This window comes from Mustela erminea, chromosome 1 (assembly GCF_009829155.1).
Source record: "Mustela erminea isolate mMusErm1 chromosome 1, mMusErm1.Pri, whole genome shotgun sequence".
Lineage (NCBI taxonomy): Eukaryota > Metazoa > Chordata > Mammalia > Carnivora > Mustelidae > Mustela > Mustela erminea.
Window position 1 is genome coordinate 44,530,515 of NC_045614.1, and position 18,980 is coordinate 44,549,494.

Here is an 18,980-nt window from a genome sequence, read left to right on the forward strand (position 1 = left end):
TGTACTCGGCAATTCTCAGCCCCAAAGCAGAAGCGTTTGTTTCCCTGGGTAGGGAGCCTTAAAGATTCCTCGAGTTTCCTGTCTACGGAGGCCAGAGGTTTGGGCATCCGCACAGGTCGAGCCTCCTTGTGCCCCTACACTCGGGTTGCAAAGGATGGCAGCATCACTGCTGTATATTCCTGATCGCTAAGAAGCACATCCTGTAAGCCTCTGAGCCAGAACGGGTTGTCGTCGGGTGCTTCGGATTCAGGTGAGGCACCCTACCCGAGTTTTGCGCCCAGGGACTGGGGACCTTCTCTCCAGGGCTGGGCCGGACAGGGCCGGGCAGGTGCAGCACCCGGGCGCGCGCCTCCTCCCGCCGCGCACTGAGCATGCTCAGCCCGGCTGCGCGCTGGCTCCCGCCCTCCCCGTGTCTCTCCTCGGCTCCACGCGTCTCCGCCTCCTTGAGGCTGAGGAGCCGGCTGCTTGAACTCTGCCGCGCCGGGTTTTTTGAGCTGCCAGGAGCGCTGGGAGGGAGGAGAGCGCGGCACCAGACGGAGCACCGGGTTCAACACCGGGATTGGTCGCAAGTAGGAAGCTTTCGCCACTACAGCGGGACCCTCGGGCTCTGCGGACGCCGTTTCCTGGGAGGCTGTAGCGGGCGCTGCGCTCAGGTGCGGAGGTAAGTGAGGCGCGAGCAGGCAGGGTCAGCTCCAGCCGGGCGCGTGCTGCCCCAGGCGCTCCGGTTTTCGGGTTTTGAGGAAAGCCGTGGTCCTCGGAGGCTGCGGAATGAAAAGGGGCTCCCTGGGGCACCCACTCCTGCAGGGCTGGACGGGGTCTGTGGGCTGTACTGCCTTGCGCCCGGCAGCCCTGCGGGGTCGGCGCAGCTGGAACTCAGCGCCCTGAACCCGCGAGGAGGCAGGGCACCGACGACGCCACCTTCATCCCACGGCGACCCTTCTTTTTAGTCAGAAAATAAGTTTGTTGCGCTGCAAGGCAGCTACAGAACAAGTAGCCTGGAGCGCGTAATGCTTCAGGAATCGTTAAAATCAGCTTCTCCAACTGGTTCAGGCTATTGCCCCCTCTCCGTGCGTGCTGGCAAGTTTCCTTCTGATGTTGATACCCGGGGGCTCCGATTGCCCAGCTGTGCAGCCCACGTTAGAGAAAGGCGGACTTAAGCTGGTGTTTGAAGGGATTTAGGACCTAAGGGAGCAGGAGCCGGTAGCGGTGGTGGAAGGAGCCCTGTTGGAACAGACCCTGATTTTGGTGGTGCCCACTGTGTGCCAGGCTCCGTGCTAAACGCCGGGGGTACAGCGGCGAATCCAGGTCCCCGCTCTTGTGCACGTACCCGGTATACCCAGGCTCTGCCCAGGGAACTTGTAGGGGTGGCGTAATAGTCACCAGTAACTTCGGGGGTTTTGCAGTTTCTTTTGCATGGCAAAGACAACTGCCTTGTAGCCTCCTCGGACCCTGGTATCAACGAGATCTGCGCCAGGCACCCCGCAGACACCAACCCGCACTCTCCTTCTGGGAAGGAGGGCTCAAAACCTGCCTGCCTTTTCTCCCTCTGTGATTCGTTTGTATATTCTATTATTTATGAACGGTGTGGATGTGAGGGTAAGAGGACGTGGGCTGTTCAATCTTTCTGAGCCAGTCAGGCAATCTGATGCATTAGAATATTTTGCAGCACAGCGGATTTCCAGCAAGGAGGCTGCTTCGCGCAACGCGAAGCTAAGGAGGTTGGTTGCTGGCTGGGGTCTCCAGGTTTGTAGCGAAAAGGTTTTCGGGGATAGCGTAGGGCGAATCAATGTGACTGATCACTTCGGGTGGGTGGTCTTCGTAGAGGTGGGATCGTGAATCTTGGGGTGTGTTGGAGGTTTGTTTGCAAGGAGGAGCTTCTGGAAGGAAAGCTCCGGGAACTTTTTCTAGTTTTCCTACTGAAATCAACATAGGGGCGGGACATGTTTGTCTGAATAACTGTATTTTAATGGCTTGGGAAGCATCTGCAGCTTCTTGTGACGGGAGCTAGATATTTCAAAGAATAATTCCACATAATTGATTTGTTTGGACATTTATAGTAATAATTTGGAATGAGCTTTTTGTATTTTGAGGTTTATGCCCTTTAGTAAGGACTGGAGTGGATTTCCAGCAGGCAGGTCCTCGGAGGAGCATTTATATTCGGGGCCGATTAGCAAGTTTGTTCTCTCTGTCTCTACCCAAGTGGGTGAAAAAGAACATTGTGCCATGGAGACAGACACCTGGAGGTGATTTTTGTGGCATTTATGAGAAAATTCACATTTCACCCATAACTTTTTTCTTGCCATCTTCATCTTGATTTCATTCAAGACTATGTTAATCTCCACAATAGGTGGTAGAAGTGTTAGATTGCTAAGAATCAAAAACAAGTACCATGGGAGTATCATTTTTGCCACGTTATAAAATGCTCTTGATTTTTGTTTGTTTAAACCAACTTCAGCTGCTCTGGATTGATAAGGGATCATGATGATAAACCTCATTATGGACTCTGTCAGGTTGGAGTCGCACATAGAGAAACCGACCTTTTAAAATTAGGGACTAAGACCAATAAGAGAAAAGACCTATTGTTTAAGGGTGCAGGTCAGAGCCATATGGAAATTTCAGCAGAAGCAGATTATCTTTTTGGTAGCCTTTATGAAAACAGTTTTCTTTAACTTGGGGGAGTTTGTCTCCTTGAGTCAGCTCAACATCTCTTTAAATAGTCATTACATATTGGTGGGACTTTAAATAGAAAGCTTATCAAATAATCTTAACTTTTTAAAAAATCATCCATTTATTTTACCTAGTTCTCTTTCTTCTTCTTACTCAGAAGTAGGTCTTCTAATTATTTTCGCTCTAAGTACTAAATCTTTTGACTAGGAGTTTTCTTCTGAAAGGTACACAGGACATCTGTTACTTCAATTTATTTCTTAAAAAACATAAAGGTAACCTGAATAATTAAGCTTCTCAGCAAAAAACTCCCCTTTATAGTTCCAAATTATCTGCCCAGTTTAACTTGTTGGGTTCTTCTGTGTTATATTCAAAGACATAGATAGAATATACATTAGTTTCAGTCTTGGTTTTTATTTTAAAAATTTAATCTTTTGTGAAAACATGTTTTTATATGATTTTAATTGAATTAGTCTATTTCATATGGTAAGCAGAGAGATGTCTGTATACACAGATGTGGTAAGTTTTGTTGTTTTCATTTTTCCATAACACAGTATCAAGTCTGGTGAAGGAAACCAGATTTATTACATATACTTATTAGTCCTTATTTATTTTTTTCCTCTTACATGCTATCAGAAGAAAATTTGTCCATACTCACTAAAATTTATTAATGTTGTACATATATACTAATATGTTGATATTACTACTTAGGAAATAGATACGGCAAAAGCTAAAGGATAAATAAAGCAAAAAATATGAAACAGAAGTTCTAATATTTTTATGGATTCCAGTGATTTGCTCTGCATTGCCCTCGGGTGTATACTCCACTTTGGAAATCACTGATGGTTTGTGGAGTTTTTACCTTTCTTTTCTTACCTCTGGCTTTGCCATTCACTGTCTTTGGTACGGTAGCCGGTTGAAAAACTGCTCGAAATCTGTGTCTCCTGTAACAGATGGGTTAAGAGCACTGTTTCCTGGTCATGAGCACGTATGTGGACAAAATGACGCAGAAGAGATGAATGTGATATTAGGGATCATCCTGGATCTCCCAAATTAGATATACAGAAGAAAAAAAAAATGAGGTTTTAACTTAAAGACTGAGGTTTCTGTGGTTAAAAAGTGAGGAAACCAGGAAGATGAGGAAAAGAAACATTGTCCATGTTGCAGTATTGCGCGGAGGGTGGAAAGATCAAAAACCTTGCAGCAGATAAAGCTGGATGTGACCCTACCACTTCTTACATTCATGATGTTGGACAAGATAGTTCCATAACTTTTTTGAGTCTCATTTTCCTTAGTTATAAAATTGGGATAACATTAAGTTTCAAGGCATCATTGTAGGAATTAAACGTGAGAGTATGGTTATAGAGCTTACCTCTGTTAGCTTAGACAGGTTAACAGCTATAACAAATGAATCCATAAGTGTACTTCTTCAAACATGAAATATTCTCATTCATGTTAAGTGTCCAACTGGATGATCCTGGCAGCATTCCTCCAAGAACTCTGTCTTCTTCAGCAGGGTCAACATGCTCATCTTTATGCATCAAAGCACTGGAAGGAAAAAGACTTGGAGAACATTCATTAATCGTTCAGACTTGCAAACCATACATAGAACTTTTGCTTTCATTCCATTGGCCAGAACTCACCTGTATGTAAACGAATCTTACTGTAAGGGAGGCTGGGGAATGTAGTATAGCTGTGTTTCAAGGAAGAAGAAGAACTCTTGGGGGAACAGCTAGCATTTCTGACACTCTGTTACTCTGTGTGATATTTCTTCAATTTTCAATAAATATTACTTACCTTTCCTTCCCCCAACACCTGGTTTTCCTGGCAGAAAAAAACCAGGACAATTATAAGGAAATACTTTTCTAAGCGCTTTGCCCTCCTTGGTAGGTATTGTCTATGTTGTATAAATAAGGAAAACTTGGCTTAGAGAAATTAAGTCGTTTGCTCAACATAGCCAGTAAGTGGCAGAGCTGGGATTTGAACCAGTTCTCAGGCTCTAGAGTTGATTTTCTTAACAGCTTCATTATACTACTTATTTATTCTTGCCTCAATACCTTTGTTATGTTGCCATTGGACCACTTTTTCTTTTTGTCTATATAAAAAAGTTGGAGGAGAATTAAAAAATCCCAAAGAAGAAAAAAGATTGTATCTAATCCAAAATGTAATGGAGTATAATTAGATATGATACAGATTTATCTTGAATACTTACTTGAATCAGATGTTTAAAGTAAGACTCTCTACCATGATGCTTTTTCACTTCTGATAAACAAATTATCAGAGTCTATGCCCTGAATTATAGCCTTTCTCTTAGGCTTTCATTGTGGGAATTCTTGGCTGCCATTTTTATGCTGCAGTATGTAAAGATAAATTCCTACTCACTTCTTAGCCTAAGCAAATATTCTTTCTGGCAAATTCATAGCTAAAATATTCTCCTCTGATCTTCCCTTTGATCAAAAGCATTGTTTTTCATCAACATTCCCAGCTCCCAAGAAAGAAAACTCTTCTCTTGTTCTTTCAGCTTTGCAAAACTTTTTGAGCATTTACTGCATGACTAAAGGGACTTCTACCGATAATCCCAGCATCGTGGAAAAGAAAAATGATCCCTTTTGGTCTTGTTCTGTTATCTTGTCCCACTTACATTAGAGAATCTGCCTCATCTCACCTTTCCTGTGTATTTGTCCTTTGTAAAAATACCTCTCACAGTTTTGGTTCCAAACAGTTATAGTAGAGATGTGAGGTGGTTAATAGTGAGAGTGTACTTTCTGCTAACACAATTCATTTTCCAGTATTTTAAGTCATTTTTTTCTTCTTGTTCAGTATGTATTTGTGACATCTTCCCAATTAATTAATGACACATATGTTCTCACCATGTAGGTGGGCAGATATACTTGCATGCGTGTCAGTCACCTCTTTCTCAAAAGACCCTGTTCATTTCCTAACTTTCCCTAAACTTTTTAAGAGATATCCTTTTTTTCCCCTAAATTTACCTTGCTTCCAAATTTCCTCACACCCACACCATTTATATGTGTGTGAGTCCCTTTTTTATAATTTAATGGGGGTAATAGGACAGAGAGGTTTAAACTTACTATCGTATTTTCAGACTCCGACTGAACAGGGTCCCACGGGACCTCGTGAAAAGCTAACTCTAGCTGCTGTAACAGGTAAACTCTAAATTTTCAGTGACTTAAAATGCTTCCTACTCTTGCTCATGTGGGGTAGTTCAATACTCACAACATAGTTCTGATTGAATGGCTTCCCATGGGGTCATTTGAGAAATCAGTTTCCTTATCTTCTGGCTTCATCCTCTGCTAAGACCCTGGGGTCCTCCTTCTTCAGACAAGGTATATGGGGTGTAAGGAGGGAAATGTCCTGACAAGTTTCACAAGTGGTGTTTATAGGCCTGCATTGAGAGTGGTTATCATGTCTTCTGTCCACATTCCATTAGACAGAACATGGCCATTCCTCTCTGTAAGGGAAGCTAAGAAAAGGAGTCACACTGAGTGCCCAGAAAACAGGTGTGGTGAATAAAGCAGATTTTTCAATAAATGGTCACTTACAGATTTCTATTACGGGAATGTGAGATTGCCAGCCAGTTCTATTTTCCTCTCTCTACGTGTAGAGAAAGGCGTGTGTCTGTGTCTCTGGGCATGTGTATTTGTGTATATGTATAGGTTATTTGCCTGGTAAATGCCTATTCCCTTTCTTCCTTTTAATGTTGGCCTTTATTACTATCCCATTCTAGTGTTTGTTTTAGGACTTTATTTATTAATTTCTTTGGGGTGTAGGAGGAGCAGAGCAGGAGGGAGAGAGAGAGAGAGAAAGAGTCTCCAGCAGACTCTGTGCTGAGTACAGATCCTGAAGTGGGGTTTGATCTCAAGATCCCTTGATATCATGATCTGAGCCTAAACCAGGAGTTGGATGCTTAATTAAGTGAGCCACCAGGGCACCCCTTAAGACCTTATTTATTTATTTGTTTGTTTGTTTATTTATATTTATATATTTTAAAAAATATTTTGTTTATTTGACAGAGAGAGAGAGATCATAAGCAGGCGGAGAGGCAGGCAGAGAGAGGGGGGAAGCAGGCTCCCTGCTGAGCAGAGAACCCAATGCAGGGCTTGATCCCAGGACCCTGAGATCATGATCTGAGCTGAAGGCAGAGGCTTAACGTACTGAACCACCCAGGTGCCCCATGACCTTATTTTTTAAAAATTTAAATTTAATACATATAATACATTATTAGTTTTTGGTCTTATTTTTTAAGAGCAGATTTATAACAAAATTTATAGGGTAGTACAGAGATACCCTATATACATCTGCTCCCTGACATTATCAACATCACTTATCAGAGTGATACATATTCTACCCAGGATGAACCTACACTGACATCATAATCATCCTAAGTTCGTAGTTTACCTTAAGATTCGTTGTTGGTGTTACACTTCTATGGGTTTGGACAAATACATGTATGATGACATATATCCATCACTATAGTATCATACAGAGTATTTTCACCGCCCTAACACTTCCCTATATTCTGCCTATTCATATCTCCCTCTCTCTCATTTCTTTTTAGTGCTCAAGAGTATTCCGTCGTCTGGTTCCATCCCATTTTTAGTGTGTATGGTCTGGGTGAAACTCTATTTCTTAGAGTTAGGATTGAAACATGCTCTGCTACTTAAGAAAGAGTATTGGCTCTCCCTATCCGCAGTAATTGTTTCCAGAAAGGGCATGTGGCACAGTGAGAATGACTGCAAAGAAGTGAGATCTTTTGCTGCTTATAATAAGTTCGTTTCCCAGTTAGGAATCACTTGGCATCCCCCTACCAAGGCACATATAGTCATCACTAAATCATAAAGTGAAAGCTGTCATTTCTTCAAAGCCCATCTCTGTAGAGCTATGGAGGGAAGTGGAAGTTAAAACCATATCCTCATGCTTAATTTCCTTTTATAAGAATACTTTCGGTCCGTCCTAGATGGTGTTTTCCTTTCCATTTACACTTCCCCTGTTGTTATCCCCTTTCCAGGTTTGTAGTCTAGGTGCCCACCCTGGAACCTGACAAGTGATTTTTTTGCATGTCTTTGTTTTCATTGCCTTTGTGTCTGTTCTACCTTTGTCATCTTTCTCCACCATGTTTATTACAGTTTGCATAATGTTCAACTCAATTGCCACTCTATTAACCCTCTTTCAATCTTACTAAGGAATAATGATTGCCTTTTCTGTATGGACTCTTATTTATTTATTTTTTTTCCATGCCACTGATATAACACTTATTATGAAGGTGATCAGCCCTCCTAGTTTTCCCAAGACTGAGGGATTCCTAGGGTGTTGAACATTCAGTGTTAAAACCAGTAAAGTATTGGGCAAATTGGGCCATTCATTGCCCTACCTAGTACATTGTAATGTTACTCAGAACCATGAGAGTTCCATGAGAGAGTGGATAGGGGCTTGAAATTTGGAGTCATGGATTTCTTACCAGTCCTAAATCCATTTTGCACTATCTGTATAATTATGTCATAGCAAGTTACCTACCTTTTCTAGGTTTCAGTTTTATTAGCTGTGTAATGGGAAGATACACATTTTGTAGGGTTGTTCAGATAATTAAAAGACATAGTAAGCTAAATGACTTAGTTTATTGATGGACAAATCTTAAAACTTGGATAGTCCTTAAAGGCACAGGAGTTTTATGAAGATTATGTGGAATACTATTTATAAAGTACTTAGTTTAGTGCCTAAATCTTAGTAAGCTTCCAATAAACAGATTTTAATTGATTAGTAATATTCATGTTGGATATCTCTTGGTAAAACATGGTAGATACCAAAGATACAATTAAGCTCAGAAAATACATGTTCATGGAACATTAATGATATTACCAGGAGTTTGAGGAACAGACAAGTCCCTGAGAGTAATTAGGAAATACTTCAGAAAGATTTTTTTAAAAATTTTTGTGTTTAAAACTTAAAAAAGCAGGATTTAGCTGTAAGATTAGTTCCTTTTTAGATAAGGTTTTATTTATTTATTCTTTTTCTGGCTTATCTGAAGCCAGAGTCAGCTGTTTTCATAGTTTGGAAAGAGAAAATATTTTCCATATTTGGAAAGGGTCAATTTCAGGCCATAACACTTAAAATATGCATTTATCACTATTAATTAAATAAAATGGCACACTTCTGGGAAGGGAGTATGGTTCATGAGAAAATGAGGGTTAGGAGAGTAGAAGCACTGCTGATTCCATAATGACCTGGAGATTTTTTAAAAAAATGCATATAGAAGTCTCTTTTGTTTATACCATGGTAAAATACACTCTCCACCTTTGAGTTGAACGTCTGTGTGTAAATATTTGTGTCTTTCACAATTGTCCTAATAGGAACCTTGATAATTCGTGTTTCCTGTGCCTTTTAGATTTGTTATGGAAATTTCCAGTGAGGACAGGTGATATAAGTGTGCTTATGCTGAAATAGGTCCAGTTTGTAGGAGAAGAAAAGTGAAAAAAACAATGACATGACTCAAATCCTCAAATGTGTTTTATGAGGCTTGATTCTAGGCACACTGCCATCATTTTCAGTTGTACAAATTTGTATTATCTGTATTATGATTGCTCTTCAATTATGAAATATAAATATGAATATTTTTGCCTTTAGTGACTCATTTGATTAGCTGTTAGCTAGCTATTGATTCTAGACTTCTCACAGATTAGCAAATTAATTACAAATCCAAGGACTACTTTTATTGCATTTAATTAGGTGAATGACATCCTTAAAAAGAAAATGTTTACCTAGGTCACATTTCTTTTTTTAATTCTTTGTTCAATATTTATTTATTTATTTGAGAGAGAGAGAGTGGAGAGATGGGGTAGAGAGAATGGGAGAGAGAATCTTAAGGAGACTCCCTGTTGAGTGTAGAGGCCAAAGTGGGGCTCTATCTCATGTCCCTAAGATCATGACCTGAACTGGAATCAAGAGCTGGCCACTTAACTGACTGAGACACCCAGGGCCCAGGTCACATTTTGAATTCTTAGTAAAAATTAGAATACAAACATGGTTATATATAGAATTCTTGGAACGAAGTAGTTATAAATAGAAGTTTGTCTTTAATGGTAGTTTTTTTTTTCTTTTTAAATGGGAATCTCTCTAAAAATATTCCTTTACCTTTTAAACAGGTGGCTGAATATGATTTACTTCTTGATGACACAGGATCACCATGATGAACATAGAAAAGTAGTTTAGCCTAGAACATGGGCCTTTGATGCAGACAGACTAGATTTGTTCTGTCACTTAGCAACTGTGTGATCTTGAACATGTTCTTAACCCTTCCTAAGGCAGTTTTAAAAATCTGTGAGAAGTTGAATATGCCTATCTTAGATGCTGTGAACATTAATTGATAATTTTTTAAGACTAGTGCAGTGTTCATGGCACATTCTAAGTAATAAGCAAATTAGCCTTATACTGTGATCTTTGCAATTTATACAGAACATAGTACACATGGATGCTTTATATATTTGTTGAACCACTTCATGTGTTACATATATATATGTATATATATATATATACTTCATGTTATATATATATATATATATACACACACACACACACACACACACACACACACTGTGTAGCAGGATCCCAACAAGTGCAGCTGAGATGTGGGTACCTCTGTCTGCTTTCTGATGCCTTTTGATGGTCATAATTGATTCCTTGGTTTAGTGAACTAGCCATTTCTATTTGCTGTTTCTTACTCTTTGTGAACTAGAATAATGAAATATACAAGCCATTCCAAGTATATTTAATAGTTTGAGTAGATTCTGAAAGAAGCTCTGAAGGGCCTTTTCTTTTTTTCTCCTTACCTGCAGCTCCCCCCGCCCCTCCAGCCCCTCTCCACCCCAACAGACGCTTTTGGTGACAGAATAGTATGGCTGTTTCACATTTTCTCTGTTCTCAGTTTCAGCTTTTCCTACATCCTGACTGAGGATCTGAGAGGTAAAGTGTTACTGCGGTACAGTAGAAATAGAAAATTACCTGCCTTGATAACATTGTCATATGTGTTGGTGATATGCTTTGCAGTAGAATCATCTTTGTGAAGATTCCTGTGATATAGGTGTGGAATGTTGACCATTTTACCTGCAGTACAAGAAACTTAGTTCAAAAGTCTGTACTGGGGTGCCTCGGTGACTCAGTGGGTTAAGCCTCTGCCTTTGGCTCAGGTCATGGTCCCAGGGTCCTGGGATTGGCTCCACATCAGGCTCTCTGCTCAGCGGGGAGCCTACTGCCCCTTCTCTCTCTGCCTGCCTTTCTGCCTACTTGAGATCTCTGTCTGTCAAAATAAATAAATAAAATCTTAAAAAATCTGTACTATGAGCACATTGTCTTTACTGAATGAAGTAATTCTCTTTTATTTCCTTTAGCACATATCTAGGTTTCATTTACCAGTTAGTAGTTTCTTGCTTAAAATTCCTAGTGTTTCCCCTCCATTTTCTTTTTTGAACCTGATGGTCAGAATTCAAGACACTGCAAAAATTCTAGATATTATTGTGGTAGTGGTAACCTCTGTATATGCACTATGTAACATGAAGGTATCATGAATTCACAGTTCCAATAACTCTATTCACTTTATTGATAGCAATTTGCCAGCATATTGTAGTGTAGAGTCCGAGCTATAACTGAAATAAGCACTGTTCTTAAAATGTTACTGTTATTTAGAACAGCAGTTTTCTTTTCTTCTGAATTAATAAACTTTTACAAATTTTAGTGGTTTTCTTACAATGTAGCTCCTTAAATGAGTATTTTAAGATGAACTCTTTTTTGCCTTTTTTTTTTTTTTTTAAGATTTTGTTTTTAAGGGATTCCTATGCCCAATGTGAGGCTAGGACTCACAATCCTGAGATGAAGAGTTGCAAACGCTCCACCAACTGAGCCAGGCAGGTGCCCTATGAAGGTTAACTCTTAAGAAAAGGAACATAATATAATGCACATCCCAAAATGATGAATTCTGTGTTTTAGGTTAAACTTCAGTCTCTGCAGGTGGAATACACTATTTTATATGATGTAAAAGGGAGGCTATAGGCATACTTGGTGATTCGGTATGATCTGATGACTGAAATATTAGTGTGAGTTACATAACCTCTTCCAGCTTTATTTTCCCACCTTTATAATGGGGATATTATTGTAGGGTTGTGAAGACTAAAATGAATTAATCATATATTCACATAGCCTAGTGCCAGGGACCTAATTAGACTATTCCTCAAATTGCAAAGTTTATTATTAGGATTCTATTCTTTTTATACATTTATTCAATATGATGCCTATGTTGATGAGACATGTGAAAGTTATTATTTATGAACTTGAAATTTCATTCTTCCAAAACACTCAATAAAGTGATTTATGTTTGTTCCTGTGTCTTTATCCATGGATAGATATTATGATCTCTCTTGACTGTATAGAAGCAGAGGAAGGCAATATTTCCATAGTGTGTTATTTTATCTTTGACTACTACAGGGAGCCAGTATATCAGAAATGAAATGTGATTAGCACTATTTGAAATTTCATTTTGGAGAAATGGTTTTGGCTATGGTTAAGAGTCTTGTTTATTAAAAAGAATGAATTATCCAATAGGCTCTTTCTCATCTGTATTCTTTTTACTTCAGCTATAGTCTATCTTGCTATGTTGCAAAAGGAAATGCTGACATGTGATAGAGTAGAAATATAAAAATGTTTCAAGTTGTTCTCCATCAAATGTGATTGAAATTTTTCAAAAGATTTACACATTTTTTTTCTGTTTATAATAGTGACGTTACTCAGAAATGAATTTCTGTTTTTTGTTTTGTTTTGTTTTGTTTTCTTCTGGAGAAGAGCAGCTTTTTTATGCGTGCTTTGTATTTCAAAATTTAGCAAATGTAACATAATGACTGGGGTATTACTAATATGCCTACAATGAAGGAGTTTTACTTATTTGAAGAGAAACAAGTTACTCTTATTTTACTTCCTAATTCTATAACCTTTAAAGAATGAAACATTGTCAGTAACTCTGTTTTGAATGTTTCTCTACTTCCTCCTTGTATATATGTTTAGTGTGGCTTATGGAATTCAAATAATACTTTTATATTGTTTTGTTTATAATTATTTGACATTATTTACATTTTGTGATTTACATTTTCTCCCTCCTATCTACTAAACTAATTCACATCAGAATCTTAATTCCTTGACATGTTTCCATCCATTACTTCTATCCCATAGAATCTAAGTTTTGGCTTTGTTATGGAAATTAGCCTGACTGCAGGCTTCTAATCGTTAATGCCGTAGTATTTTCTGTCATTTGGTTATTCCCAAAATGCACTGTATACTACAGTTGTTAAGTGATTCTTCAGAGCACCAGACCAAGTATTTGTGAAAGTCCTAAAGGATACACTTCGAATGGAAAGGATGGTAGAAATCCTGCCATTTCTGCCTTAGGCTTTCAGATGTTAGAAAGAACTATAGAGGGGTGCCTGGGTGGCTCAGTGGGTTAAAGCCTTTGCCTTCTGCTCAGGTCATCATCCCAGGGTCCTGGGATCCAGCACCAACCGCATCAGGCTCTCTGCTCAGCAGGGAGCCTGCTTCCCCTTCTCTCTCTGCCTGCCTCTCTGCCTACTTGCGATCTCTGTCAAAATAAATAAAATCTTAAAAAAAAAAAAAGAACTATAGAAACACATTTACATTGATGGATTACATCATCCCCAATTACTAGAATTGCCTGACTAAGTTAAGGGAGTGTAGGGGCGGTTTCCCTTGTATCTAAAAATGATATAATGAATTGTCCATCAATTATTTGAGTTTTCTATTGATCCTCGATGTTATGTACTCTATTTCTTATTGCATAAGAACATCCATTCTAGCAAGGCCTATGTATACAGTCTGAGTATACAGTCTATAGTTCAGAACTGAACATCATTCATAGAGAAAGTTTGCTCAAGACCTTGATAACCATTGTACTCCATAGATTGGCATTTCCTGGGAACTAGTGAGAAATGCAGTACTGTATCAGGATCTTCATTTTAGCAGGTGTATTCACATTAAAGATTGATAGGTATTGATTTACATTGTATTCTTAACTAACTAAACTAACTGGATACCTACTGTTAAGCTTAAGTGTGAAGTATATACTCAACATACTTAATTATATATTTAAGGACCCAATACTACAGGAATAAAGATAGATACAGTGAAGTTTGGCCAAAGAATGGTCATAATCTAGTAGGGTAGAAAGCATACCCACACACACACACACACACACACACACACACTCAGAAATTCAGGTAGAATAGGTCAACATGATTGGGATAGACAATAAAATCATTGTAGGGAAGCGTTTTCATTTCTTAAGACTATGTTCTCATCATGTTCTTTTTGAAGGCCTTGGTTGCGGAATATCTCAAGCCATTCTTGCTTATGCTGGGATTAGGAACTCAAGTACAGTATCTACCGTTTTACCCATTAGTGTAATTGATGAACCTTTAGTGAATTTCTACATATCTAGTTTAAAGGATAAACTTTGCGTGCATGAGTTTGTGTGTGTGTCTGTGTGTGTGTGTAAAGACATGTTAAATATGCTTTCAAGAAGCTTTTTGTTTAGTATGAAAATTCAAAGTATTACATAATAGGGGATCTTATGGTGTCAGTTGCATAGAGATTACAGGGAAGACTGGATAATTGATATAAGGTGGGAAGATGGACTGTATTTGCATGTTGTGTTTGGAAAGAGCACTTAAGAAAGATAATGTAGGGTGCACAGTGTTATGGCTCATGAGAGAAAAGAGTATCTTCAGAGAATGGCGAAGAGCTGGGTAATGGAGGACCTTAGGGATGTGGGAGTGTAGCAGCAGAGTCCTTGCCTTACACAATTTCATAGGCTAGAATGAGAGCGATGCCCCAAGAACTGGGCAGACAACAGATGCATTAGTTGTGACTGTGATTTGTGCATCATAGAATTGTGCGGATTCGCATCTATAGCATGCAAGTCAACTTGGGGAATAAGAGAAAATTGGACCATATCATTTAGACCATAGAAAGCCATTATACGGAAATACAAATCAAAACCACAATGAGATATCACCTCACCCCAGTCAGAATGGCTAAAATCAACAAGTCAGGAAATGACAGATGCTGGCGAGGATGCGGAGAAAGGGGAACCCTCCTACACTGTTGGTGGGAATGCAAGCTGGTGCAGCCACTCTGGAAAACAGCATGGAGGTTCCTCAAAATGTTGAAAATAGAACTGCCCTATGACCCAGCAATTGCACTACTGGGTATTTACCCTAAAGATACAAACGTAGTGATCCAAAGGGGCACGTGCACCCGAATGTTTATCGCAGCAATGTCCACGATAGCCCAGCTATGGAAAGAACCTAGATGTCCATCAACAGATGAATGGATAAAGAAGATGTGGCATATATACACAATGGAATACTATGCAGCCATCAAAAGAAATGAAATCTTGCCATTTGCGACAACATGGATGGAACTAGAGCGTATCATGCTTAGCGAAATAAGTCAAGCAGAGAAAAAGACAACTATCATATGATCTCCCTCATATGAGGAAGTGGTGATGCAACATGGGGGCTTAAGTGGGTAGGAGAAGAATCAATGAAACAAGATGGGATTGGGAGGGGGACAAACCATAAGTGACTCTTAATCTCACAAAACAAACTGAGGGTTGCTGGGGGGAGGGGGTTTGGGAGAAGGGGGTGGGATTATGGACATTGGGGAGGGTATGTGCTTTGGTGAGTGCTGATTCACAGACCTGTAGCCCCGGGGATAAAAATACATGTTTATAAAAAATAAAAAATTAAAAAAAAAAAGAAAAAAGAAAGCCATTATACGGTTTTAAAGGGCCAGGATGACATCAGATTGTTAAATTTGAAAGATCCATCTGAATTCAACGTGAGATCTGAATGATGTGTTTGAGGTGGGATGTAGAGTGGTATCCACAGCTTGTCTGGGCTTTTAGATGTCTCCCTTCATGATTATGCAGGGATATGATTGGTTCTTATTTCCTGTTCTGGCTCATGGTAATTATGTAGGATAACAGTAAACTGGGTACAAAAGTGCATTTTCATTTTATTTATATGAAATATTTATACTTGTTTAATGTATTTCATATTTAAATTCAGTATGCATAGGAATTAATAAGTGATTTGGGGCTTAAATTAGAAAACTCAGAAAATGTGCGAACAACAAAGGTTCTTATGCATATGATGAAAAAAATGCATCTCACAGGTAATTAAGTGATTTTATATTGCAGTATGAAAATAATTGTCTCATGGCTGTAGGTTACCAAATGGACAATTTCAATTAAGTCTAATACTTTTTTTAAAATTTAAATACTTTTTTTATTTGGAATGTCAGAAGTTTACATAGCAAGATGTTCAGGGCCCATTTGCTTATCCACCATATTTTTTGGCTTCATTTCATTTCTCTTTTCTGTGACCGAGGTATAGTCTTTGGCTAATAGCATTTGCTGTCCTATGATGTTGTTGAAGGGAAATTAATGCTGTTTGACAACATTTCAACTAATAACCATTGATAGTGTAGTGGACATTTTTTCCTTTTAATTCACAGGAGCAAGTTTACCTTTTCAACAACAAAATTACTTCCGCTGTTCATAGTCTTATTGGTCAATAAATCCCAACCGCACCGCCCATACCCACTAGGAAGTGGAAGAGGAAGTTTTTCTGGTGACTTTCTCAGCCATGCCCTTTCTCTGCCTCAGTATACCAGATGTGCAGGCATGTGACCTGCACTTCTAGATGTTCGGATTATCAGACTCTGTCTCCTTATGTGGAATCTTAAGCTAAGTAATTCAGGATGAAGAAATAGGAAGGTCCATTCATTCATTCATTCATTTAATTTTTGTTTTATATATATATTTATTTATTTTTAGTTATTGTCCTGGCTAAACTGCCCAGTGGTATCTGCTACTGGGGATTTTTTGGAGCTGCTTGGTTCCCTTTTTCTCTCTTCTGTCCCATGATCTGCCCAGATCCTTTTTAGAGAGTCCCTTTATTCTTAGGTTTTCAGCATTGTTTATTCTTGCTTGCTATCAAAGTTCTCCCAGTATGTTCTCCCAGCATATGCTTGGAGATGTTTTTTTACCTGTCACCTGCGGTATGATTTTACCCCTTAATCTTTCTTTTGGGACCTTGTGCAGCACAGACACATAGGTTACCTTTTGAAGGTGTATTACGTATTAGTTTGACATCTCTCCAGGAATGGGAAAAGTCATCCCCTTGAATAGGCTATTGCATTTTTCAGTTTATGGTAAGAACTCTCATCCTAGGGTTATGCAGAATAGGGAAAGATGGCTGGAAATTTGGCATCTCTCGGCCTTCCTCTCTTCAGGTTTGGGTAAATGACATCATTCAAAAGGAATTCTAATGTCTCATGTGACCACAGCTACACCTTCCTTCTTCATTAAGCTGTATCTTCTCTGAATAATTCACGTAAGCTGGTACCTCTGATATTTCATAACATCACTTAGGTGAAAGTTCTCATCTTGCTCTAGCTGGTACTTAGCTGGTACTTAGTGTCTTTTCTACAAATGTGTTTCTGGAGTCTTTTTTTTTTTTTTTTTTTTTAAATCATAGTAGGGACCTAAAGCTTAGATTTTGGGGCATAGCTGAAAACTTGTTAATGCTGCATCTAGATGTGTTGGTATTTGTACTGTTGGACTTGATCTTCATCCAGGATGCCTTATAGCATGAATGTGTCTGAGTTTAACTCAGGTCTGGCACTGTTAATTGGGTTGTACCCCAGGCCAGTGATCTTCTAATACTCTTTTATATATAGTCATTCACCACTAAACTCTTAGTGACTTTCTGTTAGAAGCAAGGCATTGCAGGAGACCTACTGTTAGAAGTAACATTCCCTGTCATTAACTTGGAGGTAGAAGGGGGGAGGGGCATGTTTATAGGACTGAGTATAAATTCTCTGGGGTAGATACTACAAAATATGATCCTGAGAAGAATCTTGGCACTTTGGAAGAACATAAAGATTTGTAGCCCCACTCTATTGAATCAGAGTCTCTGGGGGATGAGGTTTAGGAAGCTATATTTTGAATACACTCCCCATGTGATTCTGATGTTCAGCCAGGTTTGGGAACTAGAGCATGTTCTGCAGAACACTAATTCTTCAAGATATAAATAGATTCCCTTTAAACATGTTTCTTAGGAAAATGAGCTTGGGAAATTCTGGATTTTTAAACAGGGTGTTTTTTTTTTTATGTTAGTACATTTCAAAATCTTTATATGCTTTGTGAAATACATGTTTCTAAAATTTATTTGAGTAGTGTTGTAGAGTGTTTGGCCTCTGTTAACAGAGTATCATACACTGAGTGCCTTCTAAATGACAGAAGTTTATTCCTTACAGTTTTGAAGACTGGGAGATTCAGGACCAAATTGTTGGCACATTCAGTGTATGGTGAGATTCCCACTTCCTGGTTCAAGAACAGCCATCACTGTAAATCTCTGGGGTCTTTTTTATAAAGGCACTAATCCCATTCATGAGCGCTCTACCTTCATGGCCAAATACCTCCCAGAGGCCCAACTTCCATTTGTCATCATGTGGGGGATAAGGTTTCAGTATTTGAATTTTGACATACTTTCAGTCTATGGCCACTAAGAAACAATCCCTGCCTCTTAAACATGGAATGGTTGTAGTTATCAGCCCTGGCAGATCATTAAAATCATTTAGTTTAGTTTTATCTTTTATCTGGAATAAAGTGTGTCTTTGGTAATGGAATTTTTAGATAGCTTCTGAGATGATTTTATTAAATGCAGCGTGGTGTAGGCTACAAAGAGTGAAATATTCTTTGGAATGTGGTTTAGGAAATTTTGTCCTATATGTGTGTTTCCTGTCACCCAGTTTTTAAAAATTGTTTTATATCTATCAGTTGGTTTTACTCAATTTTTATATGTTTCATGCCATATATTTCAGCATAGGTTTTCAAAATTTTTTTTTTAAAGATTTTATTTATTTATTTGACAGAGAGAGATCACAGTAGACAGAGAGGCAGGCAGAGAGAGAGAGAGGGAAGCAGGCTCCCTGCTGAGCAGAGAGCCCGATGCGGGACTCGATCCCAGGACCCTGAGATCATGACCTGAGCCGAAGGCAGCGGCTTAACCCACTGAGCCACCCAGGCGCCCTCAAAATTTTTTTTCTGATTAACTACCTTTAAGGAAGATATACCCCCACCCCCCATCAGTGGAGACACTCCATCAGAAAAAAATATATACATTATATATATATCTAGTGTATATATATAATGTATAATGTATATAATACATATACAT

General features: G+C 39.0%; 1 protein-coding gene across 8 annotated transcripts in view; it reads left to right on the forward strand.

Annotated features, from left to right (window-relative positions):
• The first annotated feature begins 407 nt into the window (after positions 1 to 407).
• CNTN4 (contactin 4) overlaps positions 408 to 18,980 on the forward strand; it is a 935,293-nt gene continuing 916,720 nt past the window's right edge. For 4 of the 8 annotated variants that reach the window (XM_032325501.1, XM_032325492.1, XM_032325566.1 and 1 more), the window contains exon 1: positions 409 to 661. The gene's annotated coding sequence lies outside the window, so the exon portion shown is untranslated. Of the gene's footprint in view, positions 662 to 1,622; positions 1,744 to 18,980 lie in introns of those variants that run through there. The other 4 variants (XM_032325506.1, XM_032325533.1, XM_032325555.1 and 1 more) reach the window with 3 other exon arrangements.